Source organism: Balaenoptera borealis (assembly GCF_965194805.1).
Source record: "Balaenoptera borealis genome assembly, chromosome: 17".
NCBI classification, from domain to species: Eukaryota; Metazoa; Chordata; class Mammalia; order Artiodactyla; family Balaenopteridae; genus Balaenoptera; species Balaenoptera borealis.
Window position 1 is genome coordinate 58873123 of NC_138876.1, and position 24269 is coordinate 58897391.

The 24269-nt window shown below is 37.0% G+C and overlaps 1 long non-coding RNA gene across 2 annotated transcripts in view; it reads right to left on the reverse strand.

The window, feature by feature from the left end:
- Nucleotides 1-486: 486 nt before the first annotated feature.
- Nucleotides 487-24269, reverse strand: part of LOC309614823 — a 29988-nt gene continuing 6205 nt past the window's right edge. The window contains exons 3-4 of one of the 2 annotated variants that reach the window (XR_014236389.1): nucleotides 17782-24079; nucleotides 487-16099 (exon numbers count right to left, since the gene is read on the reverse strand). This is a non-coding gene — a long non-coding RNA (uncharacterized lncRNA). Of the gene's footprint in view, nucleotides 24080-24269 lie in introns of both variants that reach the window. The other variant, XR_014236390.1, reaches the window with a different exon arrangement.

The window sequence follows — 24269 nt, forward strand, 5'->3', positions numbered from 1 at the left end:
ACGTGCTGAGGTTTCCCCAAGTCTGTGGTGATCTCCCGTACCTCTTTGCTCTCCCTTCCTGGACTCCATGGTCCCTTCATTTGGTCAGATCCCCTCTGAGCAAGACGAATAACGATGCTACATGTCCTGACCAATGTCGTCCCAGTTAAGGCCTCCAAGAAATCCAAACACTAGGTCCTCTGTGAACCTTCCAACTACATTTCAGCCCACACTTGAGGTTTCTTTGCTGTAGACACAATTTCACTGAACACAAGAGATCAGGAAAAGTGAGGGTGGTACTGAGAAGGATAACCATGGATAAAAATAACAGTATTTCAAAATGGGTCAAATAGGAGACCAGAGAAGTGATTTCAAATGAGAAAATAATGAGGGTTATTATTGTTTGAGTCCTTAGGATGTGGCAGGAATTGTACTAAACATTTTACATCTAAGGTCTCATTTAGTCTTCAAACCAACTACCTATGAGGTAGGTTTTATTATTTTTCCTCCCATCATACAACTATGGAAAGAGACCCAGAGAAGTCAAGTAACTTCAGGATTTCTGCCTAGTAAGTAAAGGAGTGGAAACGTGAATCCAGCTCGAGATGAAGTCAAAGATTTGACTTTTAACACTCTTGAGTATTGCTCTCATTAGTTCTAGAATCAGCAATATTTCAATAATTATGTAAAAAGTACAAGACTGTCTTAAATACTTGTATGGTATTTATTAACCCCTAATAATAGAGACTGTTCTTTTCAAAAGCCTTATTGAAAAGAAACCACTGACTGCAGTCTACTCCACATTTCTGCTGTTAACAATTTGGGGGATCCTTAGCAGAGGGGCCACACCACATGTTTGCTGTGCTCTGCACATCTTTTCCAGGCTCACCTGAGTCTGGAGGAGACCAGACTGCATGAGGGAACTCACAGAGTTCCCCCAAATACTTAACTCTTTTAAAGATGCATTATCTAGAGAGCAGTATCATCACACATTGTTTTGTCATAATCCATTAGGAGGCTGTGTTGCAAGGAACTTATTATTAAAATAGAGTTCAAATCCTCAGACAAGAAATTTCAAAATAAATGAGAACAAAACAGTTTTAAATTGACCATTCATTGAATACTTTAAAAGTGCTAAGAACTTTATAAATATCTCATTCTATTCTCATTAAATCTCTAAGATCTATGTTTTATTCATCCCCATTTTACAGATAAGAAAATGGTGCCTTGAAGAGGTTAAACAATTTGCCCCAGAGTCTTACAGTCATAAAGGTCAGAGCCTAGGCTGAAACCCAGAGCTATGGAGCTATAAAGTTTGACTCTTAACCTTGATCCCACACTACCTCTCACCAGCATGCGCTGATAGGTTTTCACAAGTGGTAGAAAAGGGATATTTGATAGAGAGCCACCAATTGGACATGTCATGAGTATGCGCATGGGAATGTGTGGAACATGGGAGTTATTTACTGTGTGTGCCAAAGCGATATTAAAAAAAAGACTAAAATCACTGTTCTCGAGGCAAAACAGAGGATTAAGAAATATAATTTGTCATTGGTTTCATCATCTAATTCCTGGATAGCTTTGGAAAGTAATTCACCTCTGTTTCTTTAATTTACAATTAAGGAGAATATATGACATCTATCTTCCTCATAGGAATGTTTTAAGGAAAACTAAGATATGGAACAATCATTGTAAATATTTCTCATTTGATAGATTAATGTATCAGTATCATGCCATGTTACGGAGTTTCAACTTTATTCTTTAAGCAATAAGTTGCTGGGGGAGATTTCCAGGGAGAAGCATAACATGACCAAATTGGCATGATGCAGAGGGGACACTGCTGAAATATGTAGAATGGATTGAAAAAAGTAAACTTTCTTTAAGTGTGTTGATGTGACAGCAAGGTTACAAAGTAGGTCTGAAGCAGAGGCTGGGTGTGGGCTGAGTGTGGAAAGATGGGAAAGAAAATGGTCATGTAAGAAAGCACAGGGAGAAAAGAAGCATCTAGACCTGGGAGCCAGGCAGAGGATGCTGCTTTACCTCACTGCTTTCTCACTGTTTTAGAAATATCAAAACAATATGATTACTTTGAATTCCAACCAGGAGACTTAAGATTTGATGGCAATATAAAATGGGTTTGCATTAATACACCTCTTAGAAGCAAACAGTTAGAAAACAATTTTTTCAAGATCCTTTCTAGTTCTATGGAAAAAGGAAGACTTTTTAATGTTTTAGCTAATATCTGGAGAGGAGCATCACTTAGGGCAGTGTACAAAGCTATGCAACACTCTGACTACCAAGAAGATACAAATGCAAAGCTTCTCAGATTATTATTTTTACCATATATCTCTCAGAAGAAATCAAATGAGAGTTTGAAAATGGATTACAAAATTTAGCTTTTGTGTGACCTTGACCAAGTTACTTAAATTCACTGACTCACAGTTTTCTCCGTTGTGAAATTGGAATAATCATAGTAATAGCTTTAGAGGGATTTTGTGAGTATTAAATGAGTACAATCTACCTATAGTCAGGGTTCATATTTTAGTATCAATACATTTTAGCTGTATGAGTATCAATGATTGTGTGTTTGAAGGAATTGTGTGCTATGAAAGACTGTGAAGGTCAAAGGAGACAGGACTCCATACACTGTGCTTGTACTTCTTTTGCTCTTCCCTAGATGATATCTACTCTTTTTAAAAGATATAACACATAAAACGATGCTCAACCTTGTTAATTATCAGGGAAATGCAAATCAAAAACCACAATGCAATATCATCTCACACCTGTCAGAATGACTATCATCAAAAAGAACACAAATAAAGTGTTGGTGAAGTTGTAGTGTAGAGAAATGGGAACCCTTGTACACTGTTGGTGGGAATGTAAATTGGTGCAGCCATTGTGGGAAACAGTATGGAGGTTCCTCAAAAAACTAAAAATAGAACTACCATATGACCCAGCAATTCCACTCCTGGGTTGTGTATGTGAAAAAAGGCAAAAACACTAATTTGAAAAGACACAGTCACCCCAGAGTTCATAGAAGCATTATTTACAATTGCCAAGATATGGAAGCAACCTAAGTGTCCATCAATGGATGAATGGATAAAGAAGATGTGGTATATATATATATACATATATATATATATATATACACACTACTTAGCCATAAAAAAAATGAAACTTTGCCATTTGCAACAACATTGATGGATTTGGAGGGTATTATGCTTAATGAAATAAGTCAGACAGAAAAAGACAAATACTGTATGATATCACTTACATGTGGAATCTAAAAAAAATAAAACAAGCTAGTGTATATAACAAAAAAGAAACAGGGGCTTCCCTGGTGGCGCAGTGGTTGAGAATCTGCCTGCCAATGCAGGGGACACGGGTTCGAGCCCTGGTCTGGGAGGATCCCACATGCTGCGGAGCAACTGGGCCCGTGACCGCAACTACTGAGCCTGAGCGTCTGGAGCCTCTGCTCCGCAACAAGAGAGGCCGCGATAGTGAGAGGCCCACGCACTACGATGAAGAGTGGCCCCCACTCGCCGCAACTGGAGAAAGCCCTCACACAGAAACGAAGACCCAACACAGCCAAAAAATAAAAACATAATAAATAAAAATAATAAATAAAAATTTAAAAAAAAAAAAAAAAGAAAGAAACAGACTCACAGATATAGAGAACAAACTAGTGGTTACCAGTGGAGAGAGGAAAAGGGGGAGGGGCAAGATAGGGCTAGAGGATTAATAGGTACAGCTTATTATGTATAAAATAAATAAATTATGAGGATATAGTGTACAACACAGGGAATACAGCCAATATTTTATAATAACTATAAATGGAGTATAACCTTTAAAAATTGTAAATCACTATGTTGTACACCTGTAACATACAATATTATACATCAACTATGCTTCAATAAAAAAATTTTCTATCAGAAAAAATATTCTCTTTTCCATTTTCTGAAAGAGTTTGTGCAAAATTCATAGTTCTTCTTTCTTAAATATTTGATAGACTTCATCAATGAAGCTATCTGGGCTTGGAATTTTCTTTGTGGAAATAATTTTAATTATGAATCAAATTAATGTAATATATAGGGTAGACTTCCTATAGATACATAGGAAGACTAAATTAACATCGAATTATCTACTTTTATGGTTTGGATTTTAGAAAGAACTTTGAATCTCTTGAATTATAATAATTTTTAAGAAAAAATAATTAACATGCCACAGCTCCAAATCAGTACTGTGGCTAAAACAAGATGAAATAAAGAGTGATATTTAGAAAGGGGGTCTTAAATTCAGTAGAAATACTGATGCAAGAAGAGCCTTTTTTTAATGTTAAAAATGTCACTCTTGTTGCCCTTTCCACAAGAATGCTCTGTTTTATAGTGCATGCAAATTCCTTTAATCTAATTTATCTATTACAATAAAATCTCTGTCTGCTTTATTACTCCTCCTAGTACGGTAGGAACTGAAAGTCAGACGGCTCACCCTGTGTCACGTAGTGAGTCACAAGGTGGGAACTAAGTTTGAGGGTGGGGTCACATGATCCGGCCAGTCTCTTAGCAGTGCCTTCAGCAAACTACTCATCACTGTTCTGAGCTACTTGCTGCTCACAGCAGCGTCTTCCTCCCTCATCTGAGTTTTTCTCTGCTACCACATCTCTCATCCCTTTTCCCTGACCGCACTGTTACTACAAAGGACAGACTCTGAGCGTCTTTATGCCCTACATATTAGGCTGTGTCAAAGGACACATATAAAAACCTGATTTGAAACCTGCTGTTGAACACTTTTGTTGACAGAGCTAGATTCCTGATATGCCTGCTCTATTTACAGATAATTTCTCAGCCGTCCTGGTGTTTGCATTATTGTCTCAAGTCCCAGACAGATGCATCTCTTTGTTTGACCTAAGTCCTGTTCTCCTGTACTAACTTATTAGTCAAAGTGTGATCCCTCACCAGCGGTATCAATATCACCTGGGAACTTTTTAGAAATGTAGGTTCTCAATCCCTCCAAGGTATGGGGCCCAGCAATCCATGTTTTAAAAAGCTTTCCATGTGATCCTGACACACACAAAGGTTTGAAAACTACTGTTATAGCTGCAATAGGGGAGGAGGAAGCAGAATTTGGCCTTTTTGGTTCCAGAGTGGAACCAATGCTCACATGATGGGGGATTAACAAAAAAGAAGATGTTCAGATGTTGAATAGCAAAAAAGAAAAGAAAAGAAAAGAAAAAAGCCTATGTCTACTGTACATTTTTTACAACCATCAATTTCAGGAAGACTTAGAATTTACTTAATATAAAAGAAATAGCGTTGGTGGTAGAGTAGTGAGCATAGCTGCCTTCCAAAAAAAAAAAAAATACTAGAACAATTCGAGCTCAATTACATATGGCCCTACTTCACTACATTCCCTATTCTACTACCTCTGCTTTCAACAGTAAATACCTGATGTCCATTTCGATTTCAACAGTAAATATTTGATGGAAGATGAACATGATCTCACATCTTACATATGAAAGTAGCTTTGATTATTGGGTTGTTTTAATATCACCTATTGTTTGAAGCTTTGTCTACAGCTCAGATGAATATGAGGTGCTGCCTTTCCTGACAGCTATTTCTGCAGAGTTTATAGGATTAACCAAATAAATACTTGATTTTGATTCAGCTAACTGACATCCCAAAATATCCATTGGTTGGTCCTATTTGACCTCATCAATCTCCAAACCAAAATGATGTTATGTACACAACTCTATTTACTTTGGTGTGCAATGAATCATCTTTCTACTTGAAAATAGTAACACTAGTATTGGTTTTGTTAGGTAATATTTATTGAGTGCTTGCTACCTACTAGGCACTGCTTTGACTTTACACGTATTCAGTCATTTATTATCACAACCCCACCACATAGGTACTAATTTATCCCTACTTTCATTAAGGCGATTTAGAAAAAGTGAGATTAAATAATTTCAACACACAATGAGGTATCACCTCACACTGGTCAGAATGACCATCATCAAAAAATCTACAAACAATAAATGTTGGAGAGGGTGTGGAGAAAAGGGAACCCTCTTGCACTGTTGGTGGGAATGTAAATTGATACAGCCACTATGGAGAACAGTATGGAGGTTCCTTAAAAAAACTAAAAATAGAGCTACCACATGACCCAGCAATCCCACTACTGGGCATATACCCTGAGAAAACCAGAATTCAAAAAGAAACATATACCACAATGTTCATTGTAGCACTATTTACAATAGCCAGGACATGGAAGCAACCTAAATGTCCATTGACAGATGAATGGATAAAGAAGATGTGGCACATATATACAATGGAAATATTACTCAGCCATAAATAGGAATGAAATTAAAAAAAAAAAAAAGGAATGAAATTGAGCTATTTGTAGTGAGGTGGATGGACATAGAATCTGTCATACAGAGTGAAGTAAGTCAGAAAGAGAAAAACAAATACCGTATGTTAACGCATATATATGGAATTTTAAAAAGCGGTACTGATGAACCTAGTGGCAGGGCAGGGATAAAGATGCAGACGTAGAGAACAGACTTGAGGGCACGGGGGGCGGGGGGGAAGGGGAAGCTGGGATGAAGTGAGAGAGTAGCATTGACGTATATACACTACCAAATGTAAAATGGATGGCTAGTGAGAAGCTGCTGCATAGCACAGGGAGATCAGCTCGGTGCTCTGTGACGACCTAGAGGGATGGGATAGGAGGGTGGGAGGGAGGCTCAAGAGGGAGGGGATATGGGGATATATGTATACATAAGCTGATTCACTTTGTTGTACAGCAAAAACTAACACAACATTGTAAAACATTTATACTCCAATATAGATGTGGAAAAAAATAATAATTTCAGCAAAGTCACACAGCTAATAAGTGGTGGAGCTGGGATTTTATTCTAGGCAGTTGACTTCACACTAGGCATACAACCATAAGGTAACCACTGTCCCAGTGTTTCTGGGACTGAGGGGTTTCCTGGGATGCAGGACTTTCAGTGCTAAAACTGGGATAACCCCAGGCAAACCGGGATGGTTGGTCACACTGCAACTATTATGCTGCAAAATGTATTTATGTCCTTTCTCCCCTCTTGAGTGGCATGTGAAATATATCGAGCTAATGGCTGACTTCCATAGTTCCAGGAAACAGTAGACCCATGTGTCTGTACAGGGGCACAAGGCTCTTAGGTGTCTCTACTCCATTTCCATCATTCCATTCCAGAGTGCCCATTACTCAAGGTCATCACTTAATATCCCCTTTCAGGAGATAGGATCCAATCTAAAGAGCTTTGCTGTTCCAGAGATGTCCCTGGATTTCCCCAAATATTCCACTAAAAACTAGGGTAAGAGATTCTAAGAATTTGCTTCAATATAAATTGCCCCATTGTTTTTCTTCAAAAGAACATAAAACTCTTTAACAAAAACTCCAGCTCATTAGTTTCAAGTTTGTAATAAGGAATTATAAAGGGACAACCCAACAAGGAATTGGAGAGGGAACAAGGAAAGGAAGATAGAAGAGCTAGAAAATTTAGTGGGGATTTAATTTACTTCGTAGTTTAAGACTGAGGAAGGTAGCACACACAATGTTCCTCAAACACACACAAAATTTCACAGTTACATAGAAGGGAGTGCACGAGGTCATCAGGAGGACCCACCTGCAGACTAGTGTCAATAATTCTCACCTCCAAACCTCAGGAAGGACCAACTCTCAGCCTCCTAATGTGAAACTGTGGGAAATTCCTTCATGATAGTGAACCCTCTATTAACTGAGCTATCTATAATAGTTAGATATGTAAATACTGATATTTAAAAGAAAGGATCCTTAACTAATTTATTCTGTCCCCATTCTTATCCCCACAGGCAATCTCTTTAATTGTTTACCTGTTTCTTATAGTAGTTATGTCTTTAAATGGTTATTATCTCTAGATAAAAGCCTCACACAGCTAGTTCTAGATTTTCCAGTTTTTCATATTATCTATTGACATCCTTCTCTATCTGTAGAGCTATGTTGTTTTGGTTAATAAGAAGAAAAGAGAGGACCTGAGAGGTCCTTGGATCACACCTTGAGAACTGCTACTCTAGTTCTTTGATAATTCCTCCTTTCAATTTTACTATCCTCTCTTTCTGGAATTTCATAGTTATATGTGGGATCTAATATACTGATATTCCATAACTCTGAATTTTTCCCCTCTATCTTACAACTCTTAATCCTTTTGTATTACTTTCTAGAACATTTTTTCAATTTAAATTTTTACTGATTCATTGATTTTTGGGTGGAAAGAATGTCAAAGAGGTCTTTCTGTTTTCTGATTATTACTTAGTATATTCTTTCCTTCCTTCCTTCTTTCCTTCCATCCTTCTTCCCTTCCTTCCTTCCTTCCTCTCTCTCTCTCTCATTCTTTCTTTCCTTCATCATAACAACTGATGGAAAATTTTGGTGAAACTTTCTAAAGATACCAATGGGAGTTAAAAAAAATTTTTTTATACTCCCTGTTTTGTTTTTTTTTTCCAGTTTTCTCAATGGTCATTTTTAAGAATGAGGCAACAGAAAGCTGATTGAGAGGCCTGGGTATGTGTGTGGGACTTGTCAATTAACTCTGAGATGACTGGACAAGAATCAGTCATCTCACTGGAGACACCTAAATGCCTGAATGGGGTGGACATTGATATCTTTATAGAAAAGCCTTTTACTTCTGGCTTCTGGTGGAAGTAATGAACATGGTATATCCAAATCCTGAGACAGTCTAGAGATCTTTGGGGATGATCAGCAACCTTTTGACTGTATTTTTTTCTGAGTCTATGCTACACAGTGCTGCCTCTCTCCTACTTCATCAGTTTCCTTTTCTCCATCTGTTTCCTAATTCCTTGAAATCTGTCTACATCTCATGTTGACAGGTATTCTTACTCCATCATTTTTACTGTAAATGCAGTATATTTATTCTGTTATATTTAAGCAGAGCCATGATCTATTTTACCTTTATATTTACAATTACTGGTGATAATGCTCTGCATTTACTTATTTTCAAAGCACCTTCACATTTGTTATGTTATTTTATCCCTATAATGCTCTCCAGGGGAAGTTAGAACATTTCTAACTTCTATGTATTTTCATGTCTGGTCTCCGGACGATAAAATCAAATGCAAGATAAGTTAAGCATCTCATTCAAAAATATTCAAGGAATTAAAGACAAAATTGAAAGTAGGACCTGGGTCTTCTAATTTCTAGTTTGCTTTCCAGTAAGCCAAACTGCCTTTTGCAAGGACAGCTCAATTTAAATTCTGGCCGTGCCATTTACTTGATGAGTAACAACTAGAGTTTTGGTTTCTGCAATTGTAATTGGATTATTGTAGGATAATAATCACCCTACTTATGTATTCATCACAGAATTGCTATGATTGATAAAATGAGACAATATTTGTGAAATTGTCTTTCTTATAAACTATATAGCTTAATACGCATATTAAGTATAAATTTCCTACATAATAAAGTAACTTGCATATACTTTAAACGTTTTTTCTTTTCAAATTAGACTTGTGGAAAAGATATTATATTCATATGATTCCAAAATCAAAAGAGTAAAAAAGAACAAAACAGGGAAAGAATTGCTTCCACAGCTGCCTCAATCCGTGTTCTTAAATCCTAGGAATGTGTACGAGTAACTATTTCCACGTAACCCTGTGTTGTCAAGTTTCTGGAATAATCATGGCTGCTCTGGTTACCTATTGGCTATATTTCAAAAACCATGCTAAGTCAGCCCTTAATGGCTTAAAACAATAGAATCATTTAATTGACTCACAAATCTTCAGTTTCACCAGAACATAGTGAGGACACTCATCTCTGCTCCATGCAGTGTCAGCTAGGACAGCTCAACTGGAGCTGGAGGGTCTCCTTCCAAGATGGCGTACTCTCATAGCTGGCAAGCTGGTACTGGCTGTTGGTTCCTGTCTACACGGGCATCTCTACTGGGAGGCTTGTGCTTCCTCACAGTATGGTGACTGGATTCTAAGAGAAAGAGACAGTATGTGGAAATCTCCAGTGTCTAGAAGCTCTGGCCCAGAAACTGGCACTGAAACACCTCTACTGTATTCTGTTTGTCAGAACATTAAGACCCCAGATATAAGGGAAAGTGACACCGCCTGATGGGAAGAATGCCAAATAATTTTGGGGCCATGTTTTGAGACCACAAGTATGTTAATGTTTGAATTAGTATTTCTTTATTATGAGTGCAGATGAACAGCTTTTTACAAATCTAGAGTTTGTTTATATTGCCTTTGCTTTACTGTCTATTCATATCCTTTTCTTATTTTTTCCCTATTTGTTCAGTAGACATTTTCTTATTTATTTCAAAGACAGTTTTATATGTGGAAGGTGAGTCTTTCCTTTGTGATATGAGTCACAGATAATTTTCTCACTTTTTCCACTTGTCTTTTTAATTTGCTTATAATATTTTTACCCCGTGCATTAGTTTTTTTAAAGTAGTTGAATTTTACAGTCTTTTGTTTTATGGCTTATAGATTTGAGTCTATAATTTTAAAAACTTCCTCCTTTATAGGAGTTTACTTGTATTTTTATATTATATTTTGATTGTTTTATTTTTTACATTTAAAACATTGATTCATTCAGAGTTATTTATCAGGATATATGCATGAGGTATGTTCATTTTTCAAAATGAACTTGAGAATCACCTCTATTAGATATAATCCCTCGATCAAAAAATAAAAAGAACAATAACAACAACAATGATAAACAGTTGGCATTTTTATTGGGATCATGCTAAATTAACAAATTGACTTAGAGAGAATTGACGTTTATACAATGAATGTGCCTATCAAAGAACATGGTACATTTTCTCATTTCTTCAAGTATTATTTTGTGCCTTCAGAAGTGTTCAAAACTGTTTTCTCGTATAGGTTTTTTGTATTAGTTTTAAATGTTTTCTTATTTATTATATTTATTGATACTACAAATGGAATTTGTTCTTCTATGTCCTATTGCCATATGCATAAAGCCCATTGATTTGCCATTATTAAATTCGTGCATCATTATATTAATAAATTTCTTTATTGTTTGAAGTAATTTTAGTTTAATTATCTTGTAGTTTTTAAGAATGAAATAATATTTTCAGTTAAGATAATTTTAGCTTTTCCTGTTAACTTCTGAACCTCTAATTTCTTTTTCTTTTCTTAAATGCAGTTGTTAATATCTTAGCCCAATTTAAATTGAAATGTGACAGTAGACATTGTTTAATTTTTTCTGGATATCAACAGAATATTTCTTGAGTGTTCCCATAAAACATGCTGGCTCAGTGTTTTGTTTTTGTTTTTGTTTTAGCATTGTTGATGATGATCATATGCATTTTCTTCTTGGTTCTATAATATGATGATACAGGTCATAATATTAACTTAACTTATATTTCTAGAATAAAGCCACTTGGTAATGATCTACTATTTTTTAAGGAACTACTGGGGTTTTCTTTTATTGAGGAATAGTTGATTTACAATATTATATTAGTTTCAAGTATACAACATAGTGATTCAATATTTATATAGATTACACTCTAAAGTTATCACAAAATAATGGGTATATTTCCCTGTGCTGCCCAATATATCCTTGTTGCTTATTTATTTAATACATAGTACTTTGTATATCTTAATACTATACCCCAATCTTGATCCTCCTCCCTCTCCTCTCCCTACTGGTAACCACTGGTTTGTTCTCTACATCTGTAAGTCTGTTTCTATTTTGTTATATACATTCATTTGTTTTATTTTTAAGATTCCACATATAAATGATAACACAGAGTATTTGTCTTTCTCTGCCTGACTTGTTTCACTAAGCATACTACCCTCTAGATCCATCCATGTTGCTGCAAATGGCATTATTTCATTCTTTTTTATGGCTGAGTAATATTTCATTGTATATATAAAGAGAGCATATCTTTATCTATTCATCTGTTGATGGACACTTAGGTTGCTTCCATATCTTGGTTATTGTACATAATGCTGCTAAGAACATTGGAGTGCATGTATCTTTTAGAATTACTGGTTTCATTTTCTTCAGATATATCCCCAGCAGTGAAATTGCTGGTAGTTCTATTTTTAGTGTTTTGTGGAACCACCTTACTGTTTTCCATAGTGGCTGCACTAATTTACATTCCCACCAACAGTGTACAAGTGTTCCCTTTTCTCCACATCCTTGCCATCATTTGTTATTTGTAGACATTCACACATTCTGGCAGGTGTGAAGTGATATCTCATTGTGGTTTTGATTTGCAGTTTTCTGATGATTAGTGGTATTGAGCATTTTTCATGTGCTTGTTGGTCATCTGTACATCTTCTTTAGAAAAATTTCTATTCAGGTCTTCTGTCCATTTTTAAATTGAGTTGTTTGGTTTTTTTGTATTGAGTTGTATGAGCTGTTTATATATTTTGGATATTAACCTCTTACTGGTCATATCGTTTGCAAATATTTTCTCCCATTCAGTAGGTTGTCTTTACATTTTGTCAATGGTTTCCTTTGCTGTTCAAAGCTTCTAAGTTTAATGAGGTCCCCTCCAAAAAAAGTATTGCCATGATTTATGTCAAAGACTGTTCTGCCTCTGTTCTCTTCTAAGGGTTTTATGGTTTCCAGTCCTACATTTAGATCTTTAATACATTTTGAGTTTATTTTTGTATATGATGTGAGAAAATATTCTAATCTCATTATTTTACATGTAGCTGTCCAGTTTTCCCAGCACCACTTATTGAAGAGACTATCTTTTCTCCATTGTATATTCTTGTCACTTTTGCCACAGATTAATTAACCATAAGTGTGTGGCTGTATTTCTGAGTTCTCCATTCTGTTGCATTGATCTATGTGTCTGTTTCTGTTCCAGTATTATGCTGTTTTAATTGCTGTGGTTTTGTGGTATAGTCTGAAGTCAGGGAGCATGATACCTCCAGCTTTGTTCTTTCTTCTCAAGATTGCTTTGGCAACTTGGGGTCTTTTATGGTTACATATAAATTTTAGGGTTATTTGTTCTAGTTCTGTGAAAAATGTCATATTTAATAGGGGTTGCAATCAATCTGTAGATCCTTTGGGTAGAATTTTAACAATACTAACTCTTCCAATCCAAGAACAAAGGATATCTTAGTTTGCAGCACAGGGGATCTCTCATTGAGACACACGAGCTCAATAGTTGCAGAGCACAGGCTTAGTTCCTCCGTGGCATGTGGGATCTTAGTTCCCCGACCAGGGATCGAACCTGCACCCCCTGCATTGGAAGGCGGATTCTTTACCACTGGACCACCAGTGGAGTCCCCATCTTTCAATTTTTAAATCACCTTCAGTTTCCTTCATCAGTGCTTTATGATTTTCAGAGTATTGATTTTTCATCTCCTTGGGTAAAAGTTTTGCTAGGTATTTTATTCTATTTGATGTGATTTTAAACAGGATTGTTTTCTTGCTTTCTCTTTCTGATATTTTATTGTTAGTGTAAAGAAATGCAACAGATTTCTATGTATTAATCTTATATCACAAAACTTTGCTGAATTAATTTATTATTCCTAATAGTTTTGGTGGAGATTTTAGGGTTTTCTATATATTGTATTATGTCATACAATATACTTCCTTCCAATTTTACTTCTTCCTTTTCCATTTGGATGCTTTTTATTTATTTTTCTTGTCTGATTGCTGTGCCTAGGCTTCACCTCTGCTCAATGGCCATCAGCACCCTATCCAGGGTGGGAGGGGGTCCCAAGTTGCTGGAGTAGGAGCCCTGACTGTTGGGTTTGAGCTGGCTCTGTTCACTTTAAGTGTGTGCTCTCCCCTCTCCCAGAACTGGCATCTTCAACCCAGAAGGGAGTAGTGCTGGAGCAAGAGAGGGGCTGGTGCAAGTGCTCAGCATGGATCTGGGCATGGACAGTGGCTGCCCTGGTCACAGTGACCTGGATGGCTTCTGATGTGCTGCCTATTTAAGCACCAGTAGTGACTGTCCCCCGCTCTGCTCAGATGCCACTCCAGGTCTGAGCTGCCTTTATCCCTCACAGCTGAGCTCTCCCCTCAGCCGCTGCCACTCTTGTCCCGGTGTAGAGCTGTGTCATGAAACAGGCGGGGGCCAGAGCAGATGCTTAGCTCAGGCTGGAGCATTCTCCAGAGAGGCTGCGGGAAACCTGCAGTTTCAATCTGCCCCCCACCCTGTTACAGGAATAAGCAAGCACGTGCGTGCTCCTCACGAGTGGAGTCCAGGCTTCCCTCAGCCCGTCTGTTAGTCACTGCCCCTCCAACAAAGCAAGGGGACTTGTCTTACCTGTGTCACACGCCAGGGCTGTGGTGCCCAGTATGTGGCTTGAACTGCTCACTCCCCAGGGAGAATCTCCACTCAAGCAATGTTCCTCTTCTTCTGAATCCCCTCCCAGGGGCACAGTTCTCAACCTGATTCCTTCTCCTCCCTTTCTACCCGATTCCATGTGTTCCTTTCTTATAGCCTTGGTTGTACAGGAATCTTTCTTCCCGTCTCCGGTTAGTTTTTGTTCCACGGGTAGATGTATGATTGATACATTCATGGGGAGAGGTGAGTTCTACATCCTTCTACTCTGCCATCTTGGTCTCCTCTCAGGAACTACTGAGTTTTATTTGCTAATATTTTATTTTTGGATTTTGAACTTTATTAATAAATGAGATTGGTTTATAGATTTCCTTGTTTGTGATCTTTGTCATTCCTTCGGTATAAATGTTTTACTTGCTTTATTAAATGCACTTAGGGACTTTCCTCCTTCTCTATGATCTGAAACAATTTAAATAACATTGGAATTATATGTTCTCTAAAGATTTTATAGAATTCTCCCAGGAAAACGTTTGAAGAAACAAAAGTAACTTTTGGACTACTTTATTTCTTTTTTGGAAATCTGTCTGCCTAGATTTTTTTCTAATCTTTTGGTTAAGTTTTGGTAAGTTATATTTTTCAAAATATTCTTTATGTTATTCAGGTTTTCCAAGTTATTTGCATAGAATTAAACAAACAAACAAACGAAAACCCCCAAACCTCATGATTTTTTAAATTTTCCCTTTTTCTGTGAATCTACCTTACCATTGTGGTCTGAAAGTTTTATAAGCTCATTTCCATGAACTGAAAGATTAAATTATTTCTATTTTTATTTCCAGTTTTTGAAAGAAAAATTTCCAGTAAAATGTTAAGCTTCTGGGCTTTATTTAATTCTTGCCACAAGAATCTATCTATCTATCTGCATGATAGATTTATTCAGATGATGATTCTATCCTCTTATGAATATTAAAGTCTACTTTAACTGGATTTAAGTGAAATTCTTTCCTAGAAGGACATCTTGGTGATGATGTACTGAGTATTTTAACCGTTCAAAAATGGTCACAAGCTCTTTACAATCCCTCCAGAGAGTGCATAAGAAGACATAACTCATGCTGTAAACAACACTTTGACAGTATGAAAATGGCCCTTATGCATTGAAGAATTAGTTCAATTAATACCAGTCTTCAATTAAGTAAGAAATTTTACTTTAAAATCCAGCTAGTGTTCGCTTTTGATTGTTTATTCCATAACATTTGCTGTCTTTTAAATGAATTCAGCAAGCTGCCAGCCTGTTCCTCACGTTAATTTTTTCAAGCATTTGATATGTTGCCAGAGCATATTCTGCCATTACAAAATCATTCAGTAACGGGTTTTCAACAAAAGGGAGTTTCTAAGAAGGGAGAAAAAAGGGAAGGGAGAAAAAGAAAGAGGGAGAGAGAGAATGACAAACCAAGGACAAATCCTATGAAATCCCTTCTGTTCACATTTTTTTATTGTTTCTTGCCTTATTTTGCCATCCCAGTAACATTTGTTAAGAATGTGATAATACATTAAAGGCTACTATATCTTAATATCACCTCAATAACAACTTTTCATAAATTCTTCAATTTTAACTTAGGACTCTTAAGGAAGGATAGATGTCCACAGCAGCAAAATTGACAGAGGTGCCCTTTAAAAGAACCAGGAACGACATCTTCAGTGCACTGGTCATGTCAGCTCTTTTCTGAGTACAATGATCAGGGATACAAAGCAATGACAGGAATTGTTACTGACTTTCTCAGTGAACTTTTCAGGCTGAAGGGCATTCTGTGGAAGATGCAGAAATGATGGAAGGTTAGCAATTATTTTAGCTTCACGGTTAGATTATCTGTGGTCTTGTTTAAGTTGATCATAGTGATTGTTTTCTTCATTAGGCAATCAAAGCAAGAAAGAAAATGTTCCTTAACCAATAGAAGCAGATAAAATATTTTCCAAACCTTCTTTTGGAAGAATATATTGAAAAGAAGAAGCTAATTTACAAATAAAAAGGACTAAATACAACTTGTAATTGTTAGCTGGTAGATGCCCTGGCTTCAGCCCTGATGGCCAGGTTGGTGGGTTTCTTCATTAGATTTCACCAAAAGAAATTTATATCTTGCCTACTATGAAGAGAAGAGAGTGTAGGAAATAAATGATGAAAAAAACCCAATGGTTTGTTTTTCATTTTCTTTTTTTTTTTTTTTTTCTTTTAAATGTTAGTAGGGCTTCCCTGGTGGCGCAGTGGTTGAGAATCTGCCTGCCAATGCAGGGGACACGGGTTCGAGCCCTGGTCTGGGAAGATCCCACATGCCAGGGAGCAACTAGGCCCGTGAGCCACAACTACTGAGCCTGTGCGTCTGGAGCTTGTGCTCCACAACAAGAGAGGCCACGACAGTGAGAGGACCGCGCACTGCGATGAAGAGTGGCCTCCGCTTGCCACAACTAGAGAAAGCCCTCGCACAGAAACGAAGACCCAACACAGCCAAAAATTAATTAATTAATTAATTAATTTTTAAAAAAATGTTAGTAGTTAGATAATTACACTTAAATATTGACTGGCTCTTTTACATGCACAAAAAGTACAGTATTACACTTAAATGTCAATCTCATCCTCTGAACTGTGTCTTTTTATGAATAATTCTTTCCCCTCATTTTTAGAAGTTTAGGAATTTGCTCCAAAATTGATATTAATAAGGATTTTACATTAATTAATGATTTACATTATTTTTAATCATTTGTATCTCTGTGAGAATCTGACAAAATTTTATGCTTACAGGTGACTATTATTCAATAATGACAAAAATAGAAATGATATTCTCAAGAGGTTTATAATTAATTTCAGGAGTGTTTTCAGCTTAGTTCCCTGCATCTCAGTAACCTCATCTACAAAATAAAAAGATTTGGATGAATAATTTTGAGGGATAATTCTGTTCCTAAAATATCTCTTCCTTATATTTATATAGTTTAAATAGGCTATTTTTTTCTTCTTTAACTTGGTAGCCCACTTTAATTGGCACCTGAAGCAAGATTTTCTTTCAATATTTATGGTGTTTCACTATCAACTTTTTCTGTAATTATATGCCCACATTTTATTTTATTTTTTTAAATTGTGATATAATTGACATATAAGTTTATATTAGTTGCAGGTATACAACATAATGATTTGATGTATGTGTTTATTGAAAAATGATCACCACAATAAGTTTAGCTAACATCCATCGGCACACAGTTATAATTTTTTTTTTCTGTGATAAAAACTTTTAAGATCTACTCTCTTAGCAACTTTCAAATACACAAGGCCTATTATTACCTGTAGTACCAGATTTTAAAGGACACTATCTATTCCCATCTCTTTGGCCATAGAAGATATTTCCTTTTGATGATCCATAAGTTGGCAAACCACTGATGAATTTTGATCATTTATCCAAAGTGTGTCTCTCTCTCCATTGAGGTAAAGTTCATTTACTCACTTCTGACATTTGTCACAGAACAGACATCCGTGCTTCAGAAGGTCCAGAGAGCAACCAAATTGTTCATAGTGATGTGGAGATGGTTGTCATGCAAACAGACAACAACGTTTAGGAATCAGTCTGGAAAGATGATTTGCTGAGTAGTTAAATTTGATAAATTGTTAAAAATTAAAAAACTAAAGTCGATAATCACAGGAAGAGGGCACAAGAGATAAGTATAACCATTCAGTGATAATAGTGTGATATTGAGAGGAAACATCTTCACTGTTACTCCATGAAGTGCACCCTTATCTAGTTTTCATTTCCATGGCTGGAGCTCTCAGGGATCAAGCCAGTTACAGTAGAAGTTGAAGCCAACACTGAAACTCAAAAAAGTAAATGTAGGGAAACTAAAAGGAAGAATTACAATACCCAACCTAGACTAGTACTTTACTTGCAAAATGTGGCAAATACTGTAGTCTGTCCCCCTGTATTTGTTCTCCCTTTCTTTCATGGTAATTGAAATAAATTACCAAAATGGAAACCTACATTTTCTTTCTGTTGGGCATATGGTTTTGGACATTAAAACTGGGTTTCCCAGCCTTCCTTGCTGTTTGGTGTGGTCATGTGATTATGTTCTTAGATGAGATGGGAGTGGAAGTTTGCTGGCAGCTTCTCTAATCCTCCTTATGAATAAGCTTGGGCACACCTGCCGCTGCTTGTCTCTTCCTCCTTCCTACTGCCTGGAACACAGCTGTGATGGCTGTACCACGAAGATACAGGCACACACGATGGAAGTAGCCTGGTGAGCGGGCAAAGGCTGGGTCACCGTGGATTAGTGCTGCCATATCAACCCTGCCTTACGCACCTCTGGACTTTACATGAAAGGTATAAAATTTTATCTTGTTTAAGCCATTGGTATTCTGGTACTCTGCAACATGTAGTGAAACCGAATCTCAACAAATATGTATGGCAAGTCAAAATATAATGAAATTTTGGGAATTCCCTGGCTGTCCAGTGGTTAGGACTCCGTGCTTTCACTGCACAGGGCCCAGGTTCGATCCCTAGTTGGGGAACTAAGATCCCACAAGCTGCAGGGTGCAGCCAAAAAAAAGAAAGAAAAAAGAAAAAAGTATACATATAATGAAATTTTGTAAAAGATTTATGTGTGTGACAGATCCAAACTTGGGCTCTGAAAGTATGAGAAAGAGTTCTAGTATGTTCCTTATGTGCAGCTTGAGAGCCAGAATCTCAGCTGTTATCTCATTAACCATCCCTGTGGTCTTAATTGGGGCCTAATCCTGTTCTGGCTGATCATAGATCTGATTTACAGTATTAATTCCTATTAACTTCTGGGGGCTTTATGCAGAACATCCTAATAGCTAAGACTAATGCCCCAAAATATTTGTAAGTAATTCTAATCAAGTCTTCTCCATACTTAGCTGAGAACATGTCTCTTTTCCAGGTGATCCTGTATGTATAAAACATCTGTGAAAGATTGCTTCTCCTGGATATGGGGGTAAAAATTTGACTAATGTGTTTGATTGATTAAACCATTTTAACTCAGCATTGCACTGACTGAATGAATGTTAGCAGTAGATGTTCTACTGTAGTCTCAGGGATAAATATTCAGAAGGTAATGGAATTTTCCACCACTTCTGTATCAGTTTGGATCTGTCCAGCTCTTACTGTTGTCATTGTTTTGCATTTCCTAAATGTATCAGAGATCTCTATCGTTTATATTGATTTCCTCTGTTCACCTGAGGAATTTTGACAAGAACAAAAATAGTCTACAAACATTTTAAAACTCTCTTCCTCGAAATCCCCTATTGTTATCTCTCAGGTTGGCAGAAAAAGGAAAGCTTCCTTGAATATATCAGGATATCCTTTCTTCTCCTAGTTTCTTGTTCTTGCACATGGAAGGCAGCTTCCTAGCTTAGTGTTTGTTATGTGTACAAATCCCACTTTATTCACTGACATCAGTGAATCAAAATAGTTTTTTTATTTCTTCTTTTAAGCAACACCATCTCCTATCTCGCCTTGCAGTCACTAACTGTAGAATTTTTTTTCATTTTAATCTCACACACTAATGACATTGTCCATGTCTAGTTTCAGTAATTTACTTGCCTTACTTGGCACTAATTTATTATCTTGCTTCACTATGTACCATTGTCAGTGGGAATGTAAAATGGGACAGCCACTGGGGAAAACAATGTGACAGTTAGTTCCTCAGGAATTTAAATATAGAGTACAATATGACCCAACAATTCTACTCCTTAGTATTTCCCAAGAGAAATGAAAGCATATGTCCACACAAACTTGTATTGAATATTTATAACAGCATTATTCATGATAGCCAAAAAAATGGAAACAAGTAAAATTTCCATCAACTGATGAATGGATAAACAAATGCGGTATATTCACACACTGGAATATTATTCAGCCATAGGAAGGAATGAAGTCCTGATACAGGCTGTAGCCTGTATCATAGACCAAAACAGAAAACATCATGTTAAGTGAAAGAAGCCAGAAACAAAAAGTCATATATTGTGATTCTATTTTTATGAAATTTTCAGAAAAGGCAAATCAATAGACACAGAAAGTGGATTAGTGGTTGCCAGGGGCTTCGGAAGGGAGGAGAAAGGGGACTAATGGGAAGAGGGTTTCTTTTGAGGATTGTGATAATTTTCTGTTATACAACTTTGTGATGGTTGTACAACTTTGTGAATATATTAAAAACCACTGATTTGTAAATTAAAAAAAATAAACTAAAAAATTGTTTATAAAAACTTGTCATCTCACTAACTAGAAACATTCATTCTGAGAAGGGTAAGAGATGAGGGATTAGAAGGGAAAAATAATCTGACAGATATTGTATCATGTCATCTCGAGCAGAAGGAAAAAGAGAAAGCGGGGGGCAGTGGTGGTGTGATGAATTGGGAGCTTGGGATTGATATATATACACTAATATGTATAAAATAGATAACTAATAAGAACCTGCTATATAAATAAGTAAATAAATAAATAAGAAGGAAAAGGAAATCTTCCCAGGTCCCTTTCCCTTCATTCTCTAGCTCTGTTCTTCCTGAAGCTGCAGAAGGAGAGAGGAAGCAACATTGAGGTAAGAGTGACAGAGCACATAGCAATCACCAGTAACACCCAGACCTGTCACTGGAGTAGAAATATTCAGGATAATCACTCCAGGTTGGTCAGTGACAGTTACAGAAAGTGACAGGAAAGGGAGGAGGGGTTATTTGCTGGCTGGTATTAATAAAGAGCTAAGACTCATACAACATTTCAGCCCATAAACGTCTCATCCCAATCTACCCAAACAAAAGCTTGCTAGATGCCAGTCAAAAGCATTCCATATGCATCCCTCTTGTTCTGTGAACCTTGACAGCTTGATCCCTTGAACTAGATTTGAGCACATGCCCTTCAGTTCTATGCTTTGAGGTTAGAAGACAAGAGACCTCACTTTCCTCCCAGCCATGCAGGGTTGACTGACATCATTCCAGAGAATAATCAGTTCCAGGCTGCTCTTAGGAGCCACAGCCCATCCCTTTGTATCTAACAGACCTAACGGCCTTAGAGGGGAAGAATGGAGAACTGTGCTGAGGCGCTGGGACCAGCAGGCAGCTGACTATGCTGAATGTGGAGCTGCACCCATGACCAGGAGAGGCCAGTCTCTAAACCCCTGCAAGCTAGATACCCAGACCTGACCTATCAGCTGTGTCACCTCTACTGCCACTCCCACACTCTCAGCAATTAATGGTCTGGAAACCTTCCCAGCCCACCTGCAATTTGCCCCAGATGCTGCAATCTGTGGAACTGCTGAGCTCTTTCTATTTAGACAGTGAAGCAGGAGCAACCTCTTTCTTCATCTCAATCTTTATAGATCTAGGGCTGAGATGGGGCATTTCCATCTTGCATTTCACAGCTTGGGAACTATATTAGGCAACCTGGCCATTGAGACAAGAAGTTTTGATTCTTCCTCCCCAGGTCAATTTATATTATTAACTTCTTTGAACCCCAGATCCCTTCACTGTAAAATTATAATAATAATACCTTATTTGAAAAGTTGTGTGCATTCAATGAAGACAATTACGGCAGAGTACCCAGTGCTGGTTCACTGTCTATTGACAATAAATGTTGCCATTATTATTGATGTTCTTGTTTGTATTTTTAACTACAGATTCCTGGATAGGGAGGCAGGCCAATTCACTAAAAATCAGTTCTTGAACTAATTACTTTGCAGAATGACAAAAATTTACAAACTGTAGTTTTAAGTAGTTTTAATAAAAATATTTTTTATTACATGTAATCAAATATATTCTTCTGCATATTGGCTAAACTGAGCTTGATTGGCTACCTGATAAAATAATCCTAATAGAATGCTAAAATAGTGGCAAATCATAAATTTACTGGATGTGCCAATATGAACCACTTTTTCCATCCAATTTTTTGGCATTCAGCATGTGACTTTTGATTTTTTCAGATGTTTTGTAATGAAATTATTATTTCCAAAATGTAAGCACACTTAGAATCATTTTACCAATTACCTAAATGGCATGTCAGCCTTAAATTACAGTTTTAGCAAGTGATTTTTAGTTTAACTAATTTACATTGTAAAACACAGAAAATTAAATTTTTAATTAGAATTCATTTATAATTAAAATTAACTTGAATTTTCATTAAATTAAATTTAAAATGGAAGAGCATCAGAAATAAATCAGAATTAGCCAAGAGTCCTATCAGAGATAAAATGCTGATATTTTGGTTTCTATCAAGAATTTCAGAAACAGAAAGATGAGTAACAGTTTGCAGAAAGTTTCAACTTAAAAACAGAAAACTGCTCAAATCAACAGAAAGGAAGTAAGGATATTTTGCAAGGAACACTTTAATGGATTGGGCGATTTGTTCCTCAAATTAATTTGATATTTAGTCATGATCTATGTAAAATTGTAAGGAACGCTAAAGAATCTAGTTAAAAATCCAAAAAGCATTAAATTTAGATGCTAGAGTGTTAACAAACTGAAAATGATGTTTACAATTTTGAAACAAAAATCGATATAAACTGAAAAGTTTCTACTTGAATTGGTAAATATTAACTGTGATCAGAAAAATGTATTTAATCATCATGATTATATTTGGACATTTTTCTAAAAGTTGTTAAGCCATTTCTTTAAAGCTATTAACTCTCAGCATATTCATCTCGGACCACTGTAAGGGAAGGAAAATAAGTGATTTTAAATGCCTCTAGATTCTGCTTCCTTCTGCGTGACTTGGAGAGAGAGGTGCTGCAGCCTCATCCCCGGTGAGCATTGCGGGAGAGTCCTGGTAAAGGAACAAGACTGTCCGGACCCAGCTGGACCATAGGAAGTTCTACCCACTCCTCCCCAGCCACCCGAATAGAATACCTCTTTTTGTCCCATGTCCCTGCCACATCGTCTCTAGGGTCTGACTCAGGAATTCCACCTCTACTTGCAGGAAGTAGAAGCCCAACTGAAGGAAGGAACCACGGGGCTGTGCGTTGTTGAGCCATCACTCCTGGGCTCTCCAGTGGGAAATGAAGAAAGAATTAAGTTACCAAATGATTAAACTGACAAAGAACCAAACTTATGGATTTAAAATACAATAAAATGAAACACAAAATGGTTTTGCCAGCTTGAAAAGCAATAGCTTAACAACTTTTAGGAAAATGTCCAAATATAGTTACTAGTGATTAAACATTCATCTCTGAACATGGTGCAGTATCCTTCCTGGCCAAGATCTGTGTGGCAAGAGGCCTGGCCCACAGGTTTTACTCACATGAGTGAAAGGCAGAAGCTGAAACACACAAATCAGAATCACAGAATCCCATCCAATGGAGCATATGGAGGAGGTGTGGACAGAAGGAGTCAGGGATGTAAGCAGGTGAAAGGCAATGACTGGAAGCCAAGATGAGATGCTAAACAAGATCAGAGAAACAGGGTGCAATTGGAGCTTGCCTACATGAATTCCAGGGACTGAGGTGATAAGCTAATACCACTGTGGTTTGGGTTTGTTGCTGGGGATTTGGTTGGTTTAAAGATAGGAGAGTAGAATTCACAGGCTCCTTTCTGTGGCCCAGCAGTGAGATTTTCCCTTCATTCATTGAGGCATCTGCCAGGCAGCCCTCCTGGGATTTCACTTGTCCTTTATTGAGTGCCCCTGGTGCTCACCTGGAGGAAGAACAGCAGAAGCATGAGCTTCGGATCTGGAATCAGAATGGCCTGGGACTCTCCAAAGCCACTGTCTGTGAGACTTTGCAAAATTTACCTAACTTCCCGATGGTAGGCATCTGAAATACAGAGATAATTATACCAACTTCATAGAGTTGCTGAGAATACATGAGATCAAATATGCAAAGTGCTAAGAACAGTGCTTGATAAATAGTAGGTGCTTAATAATAGTGGTAGTAACCCCCTTGCCTATAAAAATTCCCCCCTGAGATGACTTTCCTTCTTACTCTTGATGTATCTGGCCTGATC